Source organism: Suricata suricatta, chromosome 5, assembly GCF_006229205.1.
Source record: "Suricata suricatta isolate VVHF042 chromosome 5, meerkat_22Aug2017_6uvM2_HiC, whole genome shotgun sequence".
In the NCBI taxonomy this organism is placed as follows: Eukaryota; Metazoa; Chordata; class Mammalia; order Carnivora; family Herpestidae; genus Suricata; species Suricata suricatta.
This window is the reverse complement of record NC_043704.1, coordinates 136,947,294-136,967,677: the sequence shown is the minus strand read 5'-3', so window position 1 is coordinate 136,967,677 and position 20,384 is coordinate 136,947,294. Positions and strand designations below refer to the sequence as shown.

At 40.0% G+C, this 20,384-nt stretch overlaps 1 protein-coding gene and 1 pseudogene across 3 annotated transcripts in view; one reads left to right on the top strand and one right to left on the bottom strand.

The window, feature by feature from the left end:
* UBE2E1 (ubiquitin conjugating enzyme E2 E1) overlaps positions 1–20,384 on the bottom strand; it is a 79,501-nt gene that overhangs the window by 34,549 nt on the left and 24,568 nt on the right. The window lies entirely within an intron of this gene.
* Positions 1–20,384, top strand: part of LOC115292508 — a 55,135-nt pseudogene that overhangs the window by 23,032 nt on the left and 11,719 nt on the right.

Here is a 20,384-nt window from a genome sequence, read left to right as displayed (position 1 = left end):
ACCTAATGGAGGACCAGGGGGAGGGGAAGAGGGAAACAGAGTTGGGGAGAGAGAGGGACGCAAAACTTGAGAGACTATTGAATGCTGAAAATGAACTGAGGGTTGAAGGGGAAGGGGGAGGGGGAGAAAGAGGTGGTGATGATGGAGGAGGGCACTTGTGGGGAAGAGCACTGGGTGTTGTATGTAAACCAATTTGACAATAAACTATTTAAAAAAAACAAACAACAACAACAACAAAATTACATATAGTGTCGCTTGGGTGGCTCAGTCAGTTAAGCATCAACTCTTGATCCCAGCTCAGGTCTTGACCTCAGGGTGTGAACCCTACTTAAAAAAATAAATTAAAAATATAATTTTCTCCCCCCCCCAAAAGTCCTTCCTAGCCTATGGGTCACATTTTCTTTTTTACCATCACCTCCCCTGCCAAAAAGACACTACCATGTTTTCTTTTTGATCTTTGTAGTTTACCTTTCACATGGAGACCTTTAATCTATCTAGAACTTTCTTCACATATGGTTATTAGAATAGGAATCCTCCATATAAGGCAGAAATACCTCCATATTAGTGAGTCAGTTTCCCTACACCATCTATTAAATAATCTATCCTTTGCCCCACTGTTTTTTTGGTACCATGGTAATCATATATTAAAATCCAAATTAACATGTGTCTACCTCTGAGCACTTGAAGTCGACTTCATTTGTTTACCTTACTACAAGGCCAGGGCAATAAAAACAGTACCACTGGGGCGCGTCTTCATATCCGGTAATGCATCAATCCCTCCCAACGTACTCTTCTTTTCCTAAGACTGACCTAGCTGTTCCCGACCACATTCTCCATACCTAAATTTGGAAATGGTTTATACAGCTGCCTCAAAAAATGAAATCCAACTGGAATTTAGATTGGAAATGTGTCGAGGGCCGCCAAGTTTTCTGTCTGCCTCAGGCAAGGATTATCACTCCGTTGAGTGAGCCAGTAAACAAGATTTGCATCTGGAGGCTGGAGATTGCCAAAATAACTTTGGCGACTGTCTTGCTGAGCTAGACGCGAGTGGCCAAGGCACACAAAAGATCAAAACCGTATTCAGTGTTAGTTCTCCATCCCCCAAGATTGCTGAGGCAAAGGTCGGGGCGCTTCTTTGATATGCATTCGACTCTGTAGCCTGCCTAGGTCAGCTTGCCTTGTTTTTTCCCCCCTGAAGACTATATAAAGAACAGTTCTTTGAATAAACGCTCTCTTTCGCCTGATTGGAGAACCGTGAGTTCTGTTTTTACTCTGCGTCTCCCTCTCCTGCCCCCTTTTTCTCTCCCTCCCTCAGAAGGACCCGCGACGATTCTCCGCCCTGCCGGTCGGGGCAGACGAAACAGGTACCGCCAATCGCCCTGCGGGATACGACAGAAATGCATTAAATTTGTAACAGAATTAATACCACCTACCTATACACTATAGGCTTAACGAATAGTAGTCAGAAAGGGAGAAGATATATGCAAAACCTAGAATAGCTAACATAGCCAAACAGAACTTTGGTAGAAATAGTAAGCAAATGATCCGATTAGGCAATATACAGAACAGGATACACAAAAATCTAACAAGTATAAGAGACGTGGTATAATCCAAGAAATGCAAATCAAATGATAAGATACCACCCTACAGAATGCTGCAAAGCTGGAAATCAGGTCATGCTAAGGAGATGGGAGACAAGAACTCTCATGCCCTGCGCTAGTAGGCAGAGAGAAGAATACAAGCATTCAGGAGAAGTATGTGGCATGACTTAAGTAAAATCAAACGTAAGCGAACTCTATGGCTCCCTGTAATCTGGCCAAATTCTTACAGCGGTCCATAAGAGGATATATGCTAGAACCCTCCCCGCTGCTCTGCCAGCGGTGAGGCGGAGCTGGAAGCTACCCAGACTTCTTCAGACAGAATGGACACACACCTCATGGATATTGTGTAGCGGCTCACAGCCATGAAGTGGACTTCTGCAGGGCAACAGGGAGAGCTTAAAATACGGTGTGGAGTACAAAAGTGGGAAACAAAATGAGATAACGTCATTTATGTAAGTTAAAAATACAAATACACTAAATGCACTGGCAAGGACACATATAAATAATGTATAGAAACACATCAGAATCAGTAGTTTGGGGGTTAACTGGGAGTGGAAAGTGAGGATAAAATGGAATAAAAGTAGTAGAAAAAATGAGAAAAAGGAACTTGGTTTTCACAGTTTCAATTTTTATTTGTTAGAGGGACCACTAACAAACACCAAGGTAGCTTCTGTAGCCTTGGAGACCCCCTCCTTTCCCCCCACACACACACGGCTCTACCACTGATTATTTTTACATTCTACAGTTTTACATGGAACATTAGAAGAGCCCTAAGCATAAAAAAATTATAAATGGTAGAAGAAACACCAAGAAGACATCTTGAATTGATTGGTACAACCAGAGTACATCATAAAGATGGCATTATAACACCATTAAAGAGATGAAGGAACACAAGAAAAGCATTTGGGTAAGGAACTAGGCTTTAGACATGCTTTTTTGTTAAGTTCCAGTGTTTGGCTGAAAACTCCTGCTCCAGAGAGCAGTCGAGGATGGCTGGAGACAGGAGAGTCATCCAGATTGTCCACTGTTGTAAATGCCACATATTTATTGAAGGTGACTGTGGCATGGAAGACGTACATGGTGCTAATGGCACAAATGCTCTAGGGAAAGCGGAAAGATGCTGACTTAAGACCAAGTAAACTAATAAGCAGAGGTAAAAATGAGTGTGGAAGGGGAGAGTGAAGAAGGTGGGGAGTAAGTCTCTCCTTTACTGACAGTAGACTATGTGTTGGGGCGCCTGGGTGGTTCAGTCAGTTAAGCATCCAACTTCAGCTCAAGTCATGATCTCACGGTTCATGAGTTCAAGACCTGCATTGGGCTCTGTGCTGAGAGTGCAGAATCTGCTTGGGATTCTCTCTCCCTCTCTCTGTCCCGCCCCCACTCACTCTCTTTCTCTCAAAACAAGTAAAACAACAGAACTTTAAAACCTAGAGTGTCGTGAATGGTGCTCCAGAGAGCTGTGCAATCTAGAGGCCCTCTCATTTTTATTAACGGCACAATGCTGTGCATGGTTCAGAATGTCCATAAATAAATATTTAGCAGAATCGCATACCCTGTAGTTAACAAGACTGGTATCAACTTCACGATTACACAGACCACATCAACCTAACAGCCTCCCCTGACTGACTCTCCAACCCCCACCAAATTTAGTCTGAGGCAATAGATGGCTTCCAAAAGTCAATTTTAATCTTAGAAATCTTAAGTTGTCTTCAAATTATGCTATGCCAGAAAAACAGCTTTATATCCTACTATATCCTACTAGGACATATATTTTTAAATATTCATTTATATAGAATATACAGTGTGTATACTGTGGTATATTAAGGTGGTAAATAGTATTGTACATACTTTTATATGAATAGTATGTAAACAATAGTACACAGTAAACTTCAAGGTAGTTATGCCATAACTATACTTTATAGGGTGTTCTCTACTTAAATAAGCCACTGCTCTCCTCAGAGTTCAAAGTTAGGTATCAACTAAGAAAAAACTGATCATGTGAATCTCTATTCCAGAAGAGTCTAAGTTATAAAAGAATTTGGGTATATTTAAAGCAAATATAAGATAATTGAAATAAAAAGATCTATCCTAAAAAAACACTACAAGTCCAAAAAACCTCAGTGGGCCATGAAACAGTTCAAATCTACCTGCTTACCTGACCCTAACATAAAGCCTATTAAATGTGAGATTTACCACCCATTTAACAAAATCAAACTAAAAGTTACACCATATTTACTTTCTTCTAGTTACAATAAATGTTTTAAGGTAAATTAACAATCACTAGAATAATCATCAGTGTAGCAATCACTAGAATAATCAAAGTACTAAACTGTGTGCCTAAAGTCTTTAAAAAGAGACTCTTCGTTTTGACCTTCTGACAGCAGTTACCACCCCCCCACCTCACCACTCATCTGCTCCTCTCCTACCAGAACTCCAAACCACTATCACCCAAACACACTTCCACAAACCAGAAAGATCTAGAACGATGATATAAAACTGGGACTTGCAGCTGCATGTGGTATTTTCACTCATCAACCCGTAAGATTTCAAATTTGTATCAGAATAGTACAGTGAAACACTATGTTCAAAAGCAGTAGCCATGTGGCTTTTCTGGTTAATGGTGACTACAAGTGTGGCTCCAGAATCCCAGAACTGAACAGCAATGGTTTAGAAAAGGCAATTCTTAAAAATGAAAAAAATGTAAGAGATGAATACATGACATTTACAGTTTCTCCTTTTTAGATTTAAAATAGATTTGCAAATCCAACAGAAATACTGAAGTAGAAATGTCCTATAACAATGTAGCCATTTAAACCCTACTACAGTCAACACATACAGTATACTCTTCCAGTGTGGCTTGACCTGTATCCTATTAGAATTACTATGTATTCAACACACACCTAATCCTAAACCAGTATGAGTAGAGGGGTTAAAAAAAAAACCTCAAGTCTAAAACAGTAAAAAATTCTAATTACAAAGTACAGTTGATATGGCCAGAAATAGTTATCAGTCTCCAAATGTCAACATGAATTTTAAATAAAATCTTACTCATTCAAGCACATAAAATTTTAAACATAAACATTTGAGTTTAATTTCCCCCCACACACTCATTATAACAAGAACCCAGTAACTCCTTATATCCTTTCAATCTTTTCAGTTTGCCAACATTTCTAAAAGTAAATATTATCAGTATAAATGTATAAAAGCTAGAATAACATAAAAGTACTGTTTTCTTTTCTTTACCAAAAAAAAAACAGGTCTTTTAGTCATTTGAGCTTCTGGACAAGATGGAATAACAGGGACCAAATACACCCCACTACCTTCAACAACTAAAAAAAAAGAAAATAAAAGAAAACTTATAAAAACCCCAAATATAGGACACAAGAGTTTGTAGACAGTGGCCATGAAGCAGCTCAGCTCAGGGCAGTGACCTCTGAGGAAGAAAAACAAACCTAGGGAGACCAACGACTGCCCCTGCAGTACAGGGAGGGCAGCCCCGTGCCTACAGCCCGCAAGTACTGGGAAAGAAAGAGCTGCATACGGGCGCCAGGGGGCGCAGTCCGTTGTGCAGCTGGTCCAACTCTTGCTTGAGCTCAAGGGCCATGAGATCAAAGCCGCTGTCTGGCTCTACTATGGCGATGAAGCCTACTTAAAAAAAAAAAAAAAAAAAAGGCTGCACAGCAAGAGGACTCCAGACCTTAAAGGGTCCCCCCTAAAGTATCTGGCTAAGTACTGATCAGTACATGCACGACAGGACACAACACCACCCAATGGCAGGCAGAGTGCCCAGTAGGAATAGGGAGAACAATTTCCAGGGCTGCCTCAGGGTTAAGAATAGTTTGTATTCCTACTAGTTAGAGAAGTAAAACCTCGTCATGCCCAGGGCAGTGGGTAAAATACTCAGATTGGTACTGCCTCAATAGAAGTTAAAAGTTAGCTTTCATTACTGTTCTGATCACTCCCAACAAGCTTAAAAGCCAGGTCTCAAAATAATCCGACTATTTCCAAGTAATTTAAATGCATCTGAACTTACCTGCAAAGCTCAAGAATATATTTAAAATACAGGGGCACTTGGGCGGCTCAGCTGCTTAAGTGTCTGACTCTGGGTTTTAGCTCAGGTCATGGTTTCATGGTTTGTGGGTTCAGGCCCTGCTTGGGATTCTCTGTCTCCTCTTCTCTCTCTCTGCTCCGCCCCTGTTCACTCTCTCTTTCAGAATACTTTTTTTAAATCAGCTAAATTTCTCTTAAAAAAAAAAACCATAAAATAAAATTCAAAAATATAGCTACACCAAGATTCAAAACATATGGTATTCAATAAAAAATTCCCAGATACAGAAAGGAGTTTAAAAATGTGAGGAGAAAAACCAATCAACATAAAAAGATCCAGAAATAACAAGGACCATAAACTTCTGTTCTACCTATATGCAAAATTCAAAATGATAGACAAATGCTTGAATGTGTTGGGTACAGTCATGGAAATTATAAACATTTCTAAATCAAACGTTTAGATGAAAAATACAACATCTGAGGTGAAATATACACTGGATGGGATTAACGATATGTTAGACATTGCAAAAGATGAATAAACATGAAAAACAGCAACTGAAATTACTCAAAATAAAACAAAACAAAAAAAAAGATGTTGGAACTGAGCATCAGTGAGCTGTGGAACAACTTCAAACAGCCTAATATACAAAGGGAGAAGGGACAGAAAAAACATGTGAATGGGGGCGCCTGGGTGGCTCAGTTGGCTAAGCGTCTGAGTTCTGCTCAGATCATGACCTCAGTTTGAGTTCATATCACACATCAGGTGAGCAAGAGTAAAACATGAGCCCCGCTTCGCTCGCGCGCGCGCTCTCTCTCTCTCTCTCTCTCTCTCTCACACACACACACACACACACACACACACACACAGTTTGTGAGTTCAAGTCCCACAACAGGTGAACACAAGTAAAACACAAGCCCTGATTCTCCCTCCCTCTCTCCCTCTCCGCCCTTCACTCACTTGTACCTTCTCTGCCTCTCTTTCTCTCTTTAAAAAAAAAAAAAAGATGATGGCAGCCTTCTCATAGCAAACAATCTAAGCCAGAGGACAGTTAAGCAACATCCTTAAGTACTGAAAGAAAAAAATTATCATCCTAGAATTTTATACCCAGCAAAAATGTTTCAAAAAGCAGAGTCAAAATAAAAATTTTTTTCAGGCATACAAAAACTGAAAGATTTCACACCAGCAGACCTGCTTATAGAAAATGTCCAAGGCAGTCTCTCACCTGGATGAAACTGAGGTATATCTATGGAACTACACAAAGGAATAAAGAACACCAGGAGTAGTATTAAACTTATAGAAACATAAATTTTTATTTCTTAAATCTCTTTAAAACATAAGTGTTTAAGGGGTGGGAAGCATCAGAGTCTCGATTTAGGCTCAGGCCATGGTCTCCTGGTCGTTAAGATGGTTGGTAAGATCGAGCCCTGCATTGGCTCTGCATGGAGCCTGTTTAGGATTCTCTCTTTCTCTCTCCCTCTGCCCCTGCCCCACTCATGCTCACTCACTCTTTTAAATAAATAAAACTTAAGAAAAAGAAAGGATAAGTGCTTACAACAAAAACAGTAACAAAGTATTGTTGAGTTTGTAACACAGAAGTTAGATTTATGACAACAAAAGCACCTTGGCTGAGAGTTATCACCTGAAGGTGTGAGACACTAATGATGTATTCTATAAACTCTATGCCGACTGCTAAAAACAACAAGTTATAGTTACTAACCCAATAAAGCATATCGGACCATAAAAACAAACCTGAACCCCAAGTAAAGTGTGAAAAAAGGAAATGGATATAAAGAATAAATGGAACAAACAGAAAACTAACAGTAAGATTTAAACCTAATCGGTCCTATCAACAGTAACTGACTGAAACATTCCAATTTAAAGACAGACTGTCAGACCAGAAAAGAACAAGTCCCAACTATATGCTGCTAAAAAAAACAACCCATATTAAATATTTAAAAAGCCATGTATCAGCTACCACTTAACACATCACTAATCAATATAATAAGCTTCTCCCACAGGGACTTAAAACTATCAACCTGAGGGCACCTGGGTTGCTCAGGGTTAATCATCCAACTCCTAGTTTCAGCTCAGGGCATGATCTTACGGTTCATGGGTTCGAGCCCCGTGTTGGGCTCTGCACTGATGGTATAGAGCCTGCTTGGGAGTCTCCGTTCTCGGCCTCCTCCCTGCTCGTGCTATTTTTCTGTCTCAAAATAAATAAATAAAACTTAAAAACACTGTAAAAACAAAACAAAAACTATCAACTTGTAGAATAAAGCAGTACCAAGGAAAGAAAATTTTCTTAAAAAAAAAAAAAGTTCAATGTTTATTTCTGAGAGACTGAGAGACAGAGAGAGAGAGAGAGAGAAAACAAATGAGCAGGGGATGGGCAGAGAGAGAGAGGGAGACACAGTATCCAAAGCAGTTTCCAGGCTCTGAGCAGTCAGTAGAGAGCCCAACAAGAAGCTTGAACTCACGATCCAGGAGATCATGACCTGAGCTGAAGTCAGACACTTAACTGACTGAACCACCCAGGTGCCCCAGAAGGGGAAATGTGCAACAGAATCATAAAGATTTTCAATTCTCCAAATTACCAGAGTCTATCTTCTATTGAAAGTATATACTCTGGGTTGCCTGGGTGGCTCAGCTGGTCAAGCATTCAATTCCTGATGTCAGCTCAGGTACTGATCCCACGGTCCTGCAATCAAGTCCCACACTGGAGCCTGCTTAAGATTGTCTTTCCCTCTGCCCCTCCCCTGCTTGCTCACTCTCACTCACTCTTTCCTTCATAAAAAAAAAAAAAAATTCAAGTGGGATCAGTCAATGCTAAAAATATAAACACAGAGCAGGTTGGCCTTGGATGTAGTGGGCAACATTTCCAAAATGCAATCCCTCCTTTCTTAGAAGAAAGCAATATACCAATAAATATTTTACAATTAACATATTACTATCTGTCTGACACCAATATCCTGGGATGCTTAAAATTTTGAGAGCTTTCCTAGAACTGGCAGTAGTAGGTCTGAAACGTGCTCTCTGGCTCAGCCTCCTTAATCTAAACAGAGCACCTGTTTAGATTCCTTGCTTTTAAATCCTGGCTCCCAAACTTTCTAGCTGTCTGATAATGGACAAGTTACTTCTGTATGCTTCAACTTCCTCATATGTAAAACAGAAAGAGAAAATAATAGTGTAATGTTCTGAAGAATGCTTTTTGTAGTAATAACAGCTATTAGGTATTGGGTCCTCATAATGCTATTTTATTTATATATATGTGTACACACATATGTATTTTATAATGGTACTTAAAAAAAAAAACTATGTATCTGAGAGAGCACACACACAAGTGGAAAAGGGGTGGAGGGGAGAGAGAGAATCCCAAGCAGACTCTGCATTGTCAGCATGGAGCCCAAAGTGAGGCTTGAACCCACGAACTGTGAGATAATGACCTGGGCTGAAATCAAGAGTCAGAGGCTTAACAAACTGAACCACTCAGACACCCCCGGTAATCATTCTTACCCCAATTTTACAGTAATTTTTTTATGCTTTATTTTTGAGAGAGAGTGAGCGAGCATGAGCTGTGGAAGGGCAGAGAGGGACAGAGGATCTGAAGCGGGCTCTGCATTGACAACAACAAGCCCAACGTGTAGCTCAAACTCACAAACCAGGAGATCATGATCTCAAGTCAGATGCTCAACTGACCGACCCACCCAGGTGTCCCCAGGACCTGTCATCTTAATCAATACACTAAAACAAATAACTCCCTCAGATTTTTTTTTCTTTCCCAAACTGCCTTTCACTCTAGAATGTGAACTACTTAATTATAAAAGCTTTATCTTCTTCATTTTGAGTAATCCCAGCAATCTAGCACAAAGACAGCATAAAGCAGATCAATGAAAGTTGGCCGAATAAATAGATCCTGTGCATGATCTTTGTCACATGTCACTTACTCATGCATGGGTAGTAACAGAAGACTGGGGTTCTGTCCCCAACCATACCAGTCCTCAGCTGTACCATTTTACGAAAGTCACATCACCTCCCTAGATCTGAGTGTTCTCATTTATAAAATAAAGAAGTGAACTAGATCTAAGTTCCCTTTCAGTTCTAAAAGTCCCAAGAAAAGCCAATATTGCTCTTTTTGAGAAAGAACCAGAGAACTGCCTTTGACCAGAACAGAAGCACTTTGTAGTTTTCAGAGTAACATTTAGAGCCCCCTTACTTGTTTAAAAACCTCTTGCTCTCCCAGACTAAGCGCTCCAACAAGGGCTGGACTTTGTCTTGTTTTCTGTTTTGTTTTGTTTTTTTTGGTCTTTAATGTTTATTCATTTTTGAGAGGGAGAATGCACGTGCACAAGTGGGGGTGAGGCAGAGAGAGAGGGAGACAGAATCCGGAGCAGGCTCCAGGCTCAACATCGGGCTTGAACCCATAAACCCTGAGATCATGACCTGAGCTGAAGTCGGACACTTAACCGCCCGAGCCATCCAGGTGGCTCTTCTATCTTCTTTACACATATCCCCCAGTACAGTTCCTGACATGTGGAAGATATCTGATTTTAAACAAGTGAACGCATTATAGCTAAAAACTTGGAAGCAATAAGTGAAACGAGAACCAATTTTTTATGTAGTACTCAAAATCACTTGTTGCCTAAATTCCATGAATGAATGGCTAATTTTATTACCTGAATATTCATTCTGGATATTCCTATTTCCTTTCGTTACAAAAACTGTGCTTTAAACACTTGTGAATTCACAATACTTTGAAATGCTTTAGTTCTTGGCTGTTTGCATGTACTTCACCTATATCCTCAACAGCTCTGATTCCAGAAGGCCCATGTAACATGAACAGTAATCTTGGCATCTACAGTAAAAGCTCAAAACTTTTTTCTGAGGTATCTCCCTTGTATTTCCTATACAACTAAGTCATAAAAGCAGCAGCCGTAAGAGGTATTAGAAATAGCTTAACACTCAGAAGAAACAGATGCTGAACCCTTCCCTTCCTTTCTTCCTAATGCCTTTAAGTACAAAGCTATTACATGTTGAAATGAACCTTTTATTTTGAGGATTTCTGAAGATTATGCATAGAACACACTGAAATTTAATGCACTTTCAATTTGCCAAGGTTCTTCAAAGATGTACTTATTTTTATCCTGAAATTTTCCTTCTAAAAATCTGGAAAATTCAAAGTTCCTAAAATTGAATGACTGGGGGCCCCTGGATGGCTCAGTCGGTTAAGCAACCAACTTCATTTGGCTCAGATCATGATCTTGCTCGAGGGTTCGAGCCCCACGTCAGGCTCCGTGCTGACGGCTCAGAGCCTGGAGCCTGCTTTGGATTCTGTGTCTCCCTCTCTCTCTGCCCCTCCCCTGTTCATGCTTTGCCTCTCTCTCAAAAAATATAAACATAAAAAAATTTCTTAATTGAATGACTGTTTTGTCTTTTTTAATAATTTGTGATTATGTCATATAAAAAACAGAAATTAACCAGAGGTATACAGTATGCGAAACATGCATTACTTTCCTGGCCTCTGCACTGTATTCTACTGCAGATGCCTGAGCCTCCCCCGCAGGGCATTCAGTGGGGTGGGCTCTCACATCTGTTTGTTTGGTTTTTTTTAAACTACATATACCTGAAACAGCAACTAAGGAATAGGACCACTGCACTAAACATAAAAAACTTACTCCAAGACTGCTGTATGTGATTATTTCAACTAAATAACGAACTCATTATGCAAAACCTAAGAAAGGTTAAAACACTGTACAACTAGTCCTGTGTTCTGTTCTTTTTCTGAATTTTAAATATCATCATTTGGTGTAGTGATCCCACATGCTGATTTGTATACATTACAGGGAATACCACAAGTCTTAAAATTCAATAAAAATTCCTTTCAATTTTAAAAAGAAATTCCATTAACTTAAGGGAAGGGAAAAGGCACTGTACATTCCTTCTTTAAAGACTTTAAGAGACTGGGCAACAATCAAAGATGAGTTTATAAGGAAACCTAAAACCAACCCATAACTGTATCTGACCATTACCCACCCACAAACTGAGTTTATTATCATCTTTAAAGAAATTTTCCCCAAAGTGAAATCTCCTTTAATTTAAAAAGCATTTACAGAGTAAACTTAAAGGGGAAAAAAGATCCCATTTTTAATCTTAAAGGGAACAGGGCACTGCGGTAAACCAAGAAGAGCTACGGGAAGATGAGACCTGCTACAGAGGTTCTCGGCGTGGACAGGAAGGAGGGGGGCGACAGACAACAGTTTAATGTGTTTTATTAGAAAAACTGCCCTAACCGGTGACAAATACTGGACTGCCGGAAGACTCAGATGAGGGTTATTATCCCTAATCAGCAGAGGAGAAAATACAGCGAGTGGTTAAGAGCTACCCCAAGGTTACAGCAGCAGTGGTGGCAGCAGCAGCAGTAAGAATCAGAGTTGATTTGAATTCAAATCTCTGAGACTCAAAACCAGCTTTCGTTACGGCAAAGATTAGTGCACAGCTCCATAATAATCAAGCTGTGTGGGGCTCATAAAGAAGCCCTAAGCCTTGCCCTAGGACATTTCAAAAAATGTCTGCATGTGGACCAAGAGTTAATCTGTTAAGTCGTCTATCAAAAGTTGAAGATTTTGGATATGAAACTTCTGGCATCTTAAATAACTTCTTTCTTCACAGGCACGCCTATAGTCTTCTTTGTATGACAACAAAATTTGCTGAAAATACAATAAACTACCCTCCCTCCTACTTTGCTGACGTTGCCCCTGCTTTCCAACATACTCTCTAACGCATTAAAGTTAATCTTTTGTTTAAGTACTGCTTCAGGATGGCTTTCAGACCTCATGTGGCTTTCTGAATCACTGTTTATTTGCATCTTCCAACCGAAGTCTGTATTAATATTCTAAAAATGGGGGAAAACAATTTATTATCTAAAATAATAAACCAAATTAAATTCATTAATGTAGCTGCTTCCAAAGGTGTCTAGGAAACCAATCTTCCCCAGTGGGACAGTCTATTAAATTCTTACTTCCTTATATACGACTATCAAATGGTTCACATTCAAGGAAGATACATACTATATACCACTCATTCATTGAGGTTAGGCACAAAACAAGCAACACAAAACTTACATTTAAAAAATACAAAATAATATGTCCATTTCATACTCTGCTGAAAGAGATAAAGGAGTTACATATAAAGGAAGTTCTGATAGACAAACGTAAGACACTGAAGAAAAAGGGCAGAAAAAAGAGCAAAAAAGAAACCAAAGGAGACATGGTACTATATAGTGAAAATTAACTTTAATATTTTATTCTTTTTTTAAAGTTTTTTAAATATTATTTTTGAGACAGAGAGAGACAGAGTAGAAGTGGAAGAGTGACAGACAGAAAGGGAGACAGAATCAGAAGCAGGCTCCAGGCTCTGAACTGTTAACACATAACCCGACGTGGGACTCAAACCCACGAACTGTGAGATCCTGACCTGAGCTGCAATTGGATGCTTAACCGACTGAGCGACCCAGGCGCCCCATCTTTAATATCTTATATTTTCCCTTAGAGATCTCCATGCCACAGGAAAAATACAGTCCCTCTCCCCTGCTAAGAATGTAGGGTTTATTCCAACAGACTGTTTGTATCTATGCTATTCCTTGGACAATGACCAGAAAACTGAATTCTATTTTTTATAAGTATTCCTTCTTCAGGAAAATTATTCATTTATTCCTTCGTGCATTCAGTAAACATTTGAGCAGCTGCCATTTTCCAAGCACTGTGCTAGGGTGGCTGGCATGGTCCCTACTCTCACAGAGCTTAAAGTACTGAAGAAAATCAAATGGCCAGTAGTTAAAAGCTAAGTGAATAGGTTTCTTCTATCAGAAACCAATTTCTATTTTGTTAAAGTAATTATCTACACTAGTGTCATTTGGACTCTTACTTTAGTTACCAAACTAACTGGGGTTGGTCTAGAAGTCCATCAAGCTGTACTAACTTACCAACTGGCCCTTTACCCAGAAGTTTCAGAACTGTGGGCGGAAAAAAAGGTTGGTCCCTGTCTCTCACGGTAGCTGCCTGTTCCTCCAGGCAGGCTGTGGGGCACAGCCTGCAGCAGTCTGCATTGTGAGAAACAGTAAAACACGCTTGCAGACAGAAAGGGGAGAGAGAAATCTCCAGCTTCTGCTGTTTCGGTCTGGCCCAGAACATTTCACTTCTTGAGTTATCAGTCACATCCTTGGATATCCTTATAATTAAAATATCCTTAAATATCTTATTTAAATGACTTAGTATTAGACTCCTGTTACCAGCAAAATAGCCTTACTTAGTAACAAATGTGGTATCAGACCATAAACTCTCTAACTCTCCCCAAAGCGAAGTCGTTGAGAGCGCAGGCCCGAGAGCAAGACTGGCTGGGTTCCTCTCCGAGTTCTCCCACTTACCAGCCCTATGTGTCACCTACAACTGGGTTTCATCACCTGTAAAATGGCAAGAGCACTACCCAATAACAGGAATGGTTTAAATTTAACGTCAGTTTCCACATTTAAAGCCCTCAGAACAAAGCCTGGCCCACAGGAAGAGCCTTGGAGTTAGCTATTCCTGCTTCTGTTCCATGACCAACACCTCCGTGGGGATCTGACACTGGGACGCAGGTGCTTCAACTCTGAGCAGTCCTCCGGCTCCACACACTCCCTGCTGCAGGACCCAGGGCAGCGGGAGGCTCCCACGGAGGTGAACGAAGACAGGCGGTAGGAAAGGGCACGAGAAAGCACAGCAGCTAACCTGCCACTCCCGGCAGTACACTGTTCGCTCAGGACCCAAACCCCAGAGCTGCCCCCACTCCACCCAGGTCTCACTCACAGTGTTCCTTACTCTACTACTCTGCTCTTCTAAACCTCAAGGTTTTTGCAAGTTTTTAGATGCGATGGATTTCAGTCTGCCAAAAAAAATTACTGTATAAACATTACACTTCTTCATTATTTGTGATTTTGACTTTTGTGTATCATGGGGATTGGGCAAAGGCGACTGACACTTGTGAACCCTGAATCTATTTATATGATAACGACCAAGGATCTCTATACCCATCAACGGTCCTATCAAGGGGATATTAGAAGACTTCACATAAAGGATTTAGAGTAAATCTGAACATCATCCTGGAAGTCTCATTACTGAATCAGGACCAAGTGTGGCCCAGAGATCAAGCACACGCATATGAGAAATAGAGGGTTCTACCTGTACACTGTTGGTAGGAATGCAAACTGGTACAGGCACTATGGAAAACAGTATGGAGGTTCCTCAAAATATTAAAAGTCCATTTCTGGGTATTTATCCAAAGAAAATGAAAACACTGACTTAAAAAGATATTGTTCACTGTAGCATTATTTACAATAGCTAACACATGAAATATTTATCCAAAGAAAATGAAAACACGGGGCGCCTGGGTGGCTCAGTCAGTTAAGCATCTGGCTTTGGCTCAGGTCATGATCTCACAGTTCGTGGGTTCGAGCCCCGCTTTGGGCTCTGTGCTGACAGCTCAGAGCCTGGAGCCGGCTTCGGATTCTGTGTCTACCTCTCTCTCTGACCCTCCCCTGTTTGCACTGTCTCTGTCTCTCAAAAATGAATTAAAAACATAAAAAATAATTTTAAAAAAAAATGAAAACACTACCTCAAAAAGATACCTGTACCCCATGTTCATTGCAGTGCTTTTTATAACAGCCAAGGCACAGAAACACAGTGCCCATCACAGGACACAAGGATAAGAAAATGCTGTATATGCGTATGTATACAGTGAAATATTATTCGGGGGGCACAGGTGGCTCAGTTGGTTAAGTGTCCCACTTCTGATTTCAGCTTAGGTCATGATCTCACAGTTCCTGAGAGTGAGCCCCATGTCGGGCTCTGCACTAACAGCATAGAGCCTGCTTCGAATTCTCGCTCTGTCCCTCTCTGGCAAGCTCTCTCTCTCTCTCTCAAATTAAATAAAAGCTTTAAAAAAAAAAGAAATATTATTCAACTATCATAAGGAATGAAATCTTGCCAGGGGCACCAACAATGGGTAGACCTTCAGGACATTATGTACTAAGTGAAATAAGTCAGAGAAAGACAAATACCATTTGATCTTACTTTTATGTGGACTCTTAAAAATAAATAAATAAGTAAATAAATAAATAAATAAATAGTTGAACTCACTAGTGGTTGCCAGAGGCAGGGATAGGAGATCTATCTATGATTATCTTCAGGAAGGCAGGTGGCTCTGAACAAACTTCAGTTATAAAATAAGTCAGCGCTGGTAATATACAGCATGATGACTCAGTTAACAATACTGTTATGTAACCAAAAGTTGCTACAAAAGCAGATCTTAAGAGTTCCAATCACACACAAAAATATTTATAACCATGTGGTGATGGATGTTACTAGATTTATTGTGATCACTTCACAATACATACAAATATTGAATCATCATGCTATATGCCTGAAACTAATGTTATGTCAACTGTATCTCATTAAAAAAAAATGTCTGAAGCTTCAAGAGAGCAATTTTTCTCACTTCCAGAGCAGCTCCACCACCTATCTTAGGGCCAGGCATGGGGCAGAGAGGAATACTAATTGCTGTTTTTATTACTGAAGGAAACGCATTTCTTGTAAGTGCTAATTTAATGATTTTTCTGTTCTGCGAGAAATTATAGATACCATGTTATATCCTGAGGGAATGGGCTAAGATGTTCTAATAAAAATCTAAAAATTCACTTGCTCAAGAAAGATCTATGACTATCTTCAGGAAGGCAGGTGGCTCACAACAGGGAGGACACGCAGAGATGCTCTGCCAAGGTGGCCCTCGATTCTCATATTGCCTCTACCTCTGTTCACACGGTCACAAACTCCCACAGTGGGACAGGAAATTTCGGTGTACGGAGCTTCCCTCTGAAGGAGATGACCTCAAAATTACATGCATCGCTTCTCGTCACATCTTTTTAACCCAAACTTAGTCATGTGGCAACAGCCACTACAAAGAGGACTGGGAAACATGTTCGTCTCTATGGGTTCTGTTCTTAAAAGGGTTAAAGATATGACACCAAGAGACAAAGATATTGTAAAAATAAAAATTTCATAAAATAGTCACTGCATCAAAGTATACACAAGTATACTAACACACACACGCACCTCTAAAATAAGTGTGTGAAGATTCAATAATTTATTAATTCCCTTACAAGTGGATGTTTCAATGTCATTTATGCTTTTTGAAAGTTCTCATTTAACATCTTTTCATGAAATAGCAATTGAGATGAATTTAGAGGATAATTGAGAATAGGAAAGGGTAAAGAAAGATGCAAGAGCAGTTCGAGGATCAGATGTAAAGTGATTTAGGTGTACCTCATACCTCTGCAGACTGCAGAACAGAGTAAAAGCACTGTCAACATATGCTTGAGGTGTATCAAGCCCAGGACTAGGTGTAACGGAAACCATGAATAAAGAAGAGATGATGTCTCCCTGGAACAAAGAGGTTTTTTTGGTTCTGCTGCCTTCCCAACAGGGTAGTCAGTGTAGGTATTTTTATTGCTACTAAACAGATAGACTGACAAATAGTAGGTGATCAAGTTTAGAACCTAACCATCAAAGAGATAACTGAAAAACAAAATTCTGTAATGAATTCTGTAATGGTGGGAAGACGGTAAATACCTGCTGTGGTGATCATTTAACAGAGATGACCCTTGAACATGAGGGTGACAGATGTCTACCTCTCCAACCCCACACATTTGAAAATCCACATAAAACTTTTCACTTTTCCAAAACTTAACTACAAATAGCCTATTGTTAACTGGAAGCCTTACCAACAACATAAAACAGCTGGTTAACACCTATTTCATACATTTATGTATTATATCCTGTATTCTCACAAAGTAACCTAGAGAAAAGAACAGGTTATTAAGAATACCATAAGGAAGGAGTGCCTGGGTGGCTCAGTTGGTTAAGCGTCTGACTTCAGCTTAGGTCATGATCTCACTGTTCATGGACGGGTTCAAGGCTTGTGTTGGGCTCTGTGCTGACAGCTCAGAGCCTGGAGCCTGCTTCAGAGTCTGTCTCCCTCTCTCTGCCCCTCCCCCACTCCCACTTGGTTCTCTCTCAAATATAAACATAAAAAGAAAAGAGAATCAGGGGCGCCTGGGTAGCACAGCCGGTTGAGTGTCTGTCTCTTGATTTGGCTCATGTCATGATCTTGTGCTTCATGAGCCTGACATCAGACTCTCTACTGGGCACTGAGCCAGCCTGGGACTCTCCCTCTCTCTCTGCCCCTCCACTGCTCACTCTGTCTCTCCCAAAATAAGTAAATAAAATTGAAAAAATTTTTAAAAAGTATCATAAAGAAAATACAATTACAGTACAATTAAAAAAATCCACATTTAAGTGGACCCACAACAGTTCAGACCTGTGTTTTCAATGGTCAAATGCATGAATACTGAATCACTATGTGATTCACCTAATATACCAATTATACCTCAATTTAAAGAAAAAAAAGAGGGATCCCTGGGTGGTTCAGTCAGTTGAGTGTCCAACTCTTAATTTTGACTCAGGTCACGATCTCACAGTTTGTGAGATCCAGACCTGAGTCACGCTCTGTGCTGACAGCACTGAGCCTGCTTAGGATTCTCTCTCTCTCTCTCTCTCTCTCTCTCTCTCTCTCTCTCTCTCTCTCTCTCTGCCCACGCCCACCCCCCACATGCACGTGCACTCCTCTCTCTCAAAAGAAACATTAAAAAAAAGAAGAAGGGCATCTGGGTGGCTCAGTCAGTTGAGCATCTGACTTTGGCTCAGGTCATGATCTCCTGGTTTGTGAGTTCAAGCCCCTATTTGGGCTCTGTGCTGACGGCTCAGAGCCCGAAGCTTGCTTCAGATTCTGTATCTCTCTCTGCACCTTCTCCTCTTGTTTTCTCTCTCTCAAAAATAAGTAACATTAAAACATTTTAACAAAAAGAAAAAAGAGGGTTCTAAAGGCGCAGAAAGTAGTTTTACAAGAATTATATAGACATGATTTTTTCCAAAGATATTTTCTTGGCAAAATTATCTTTTAAATTATTCTGGAGCCAAAATTCCAGGTGTGCAGCAAGTTAAGTAATAAAAAGGAAACCAGGAAGGAGGAAACCAGGTAGCATGTTAATATTCCAACAAACGCCAGGACGTCTCTACAGAAATTGTGAAATAATGGCAAACTCCGGGGGGGGGGGGGGTCCTGTCTTAGGAACCCAGGACCAGCAGAGCTGATCAATCCACGTTAATGGTCACAAACTCTCTGGGAGAGGTATTCCTCTTCCCTGTTTCTCTTTCAGATATTTCTTATCCATCCAAGGTACCAAATTAAGCCTGGGGGGAGAAACACACTCAAACCCCATTTCTAACTTCAACAAACATGTAATCTAATCTCTCTCTAGACCCTTTTCCTCTCTTCAGTTTTTTCCTTTGCCTTCTCTCATTAGCTCAGCTCAGATCTTCCAGAGGCCTCTAGCCTTTCCCTTTTGCTCTCTTAATCTCTAAAAACCTTCCCATTTTATTTCCTTCCCACATTTCACCTCCAGAAGAAAAGAGGGAGGGACGGACTGCTCTCAACCCGTTTCCCAGGCTTGCACCAGCGGCTGGAGGGTTTTCACTCGCCTACCCCATCCCCTCCCAGGCAAATCTGCTCCTCTCTCTTCCCCTCCCTCCAACCACTAGTAAGCCCGTTACAAGCGGGCTTCCCTCTCTCACAGGAGTGCTGGGACAGGCGCACGGGCCTGGAAGTCACTGCAGTCACACAACAGAGTTTACGTGAAAGAAGATAAAAAAATCATACACAAATTTGTATCTTAGGTCACTAATAAGCTCTAATGTACAGTGTCTTGTTCACTATTTGTCATTCTATGTTGAGAGCATCTATCACACTTTTGTATCTCCACACATTCTAATTCAGTACTATGCACAGATACATAAATGTTCAACTTGTAATTTTAGTCAAAAATTTTCCATCTTTTTTTCTGATGGTAGCTATTACTCCAATATTTTATTACAAAAGTAATTTACATCTATCTATAATGCAGCAATTCCGTTGCCTTTACTAGCAAATGTTTCAACATAAGCAAACAGCTTTGTAAAGCTGATTTAAATTTTAAATCACTAGGTATACTTACTATATTTTCTTAAAAGTTACACCTATCTCTTACCTCTTAAACTCAAGGATAAATATTATATTTAACATAAGATAACAGAGATAGTTTTGGTTTTTCTACCAACAAAAAATTAAAACTGACTTTATGGTTTGGTCACTTCAGCTTGACTATAACTTCTCAGTAACTGACTTCAGCTTGACTATAACTTCTCAGTAACTGATGTTAACATCTAAAGAAATGCCCTAATAACGTTTACACAAGTACTGTACTACTAATCAAATACTGTCATTTGTTTCAGGAATCCTTCAAAAATTTTTTAGGTTATCTCCTGATGTCGGGCAAAAGAAATAAAAATAAAACAATCAGATTTTAAAGAACTTAATCTGTTGCAGTGACAGACACAAAGGACTCTAAATGAATTTGATAAACGTAAAGACGTACATGCCATGGGACACAGATGAGACAGTGTGGAATGAATCACTTTTATCTGAGTCTTGAAGAATAATAAGGATAGAAACTGGGAGACAGAACATTCCAGGGAGCAGACTGAGTATAGTAAATAATGGGAGGAGAAACAAGAAGATAGGGATACAGTAGACTAGAAACAGGTTGTTAAGAAATT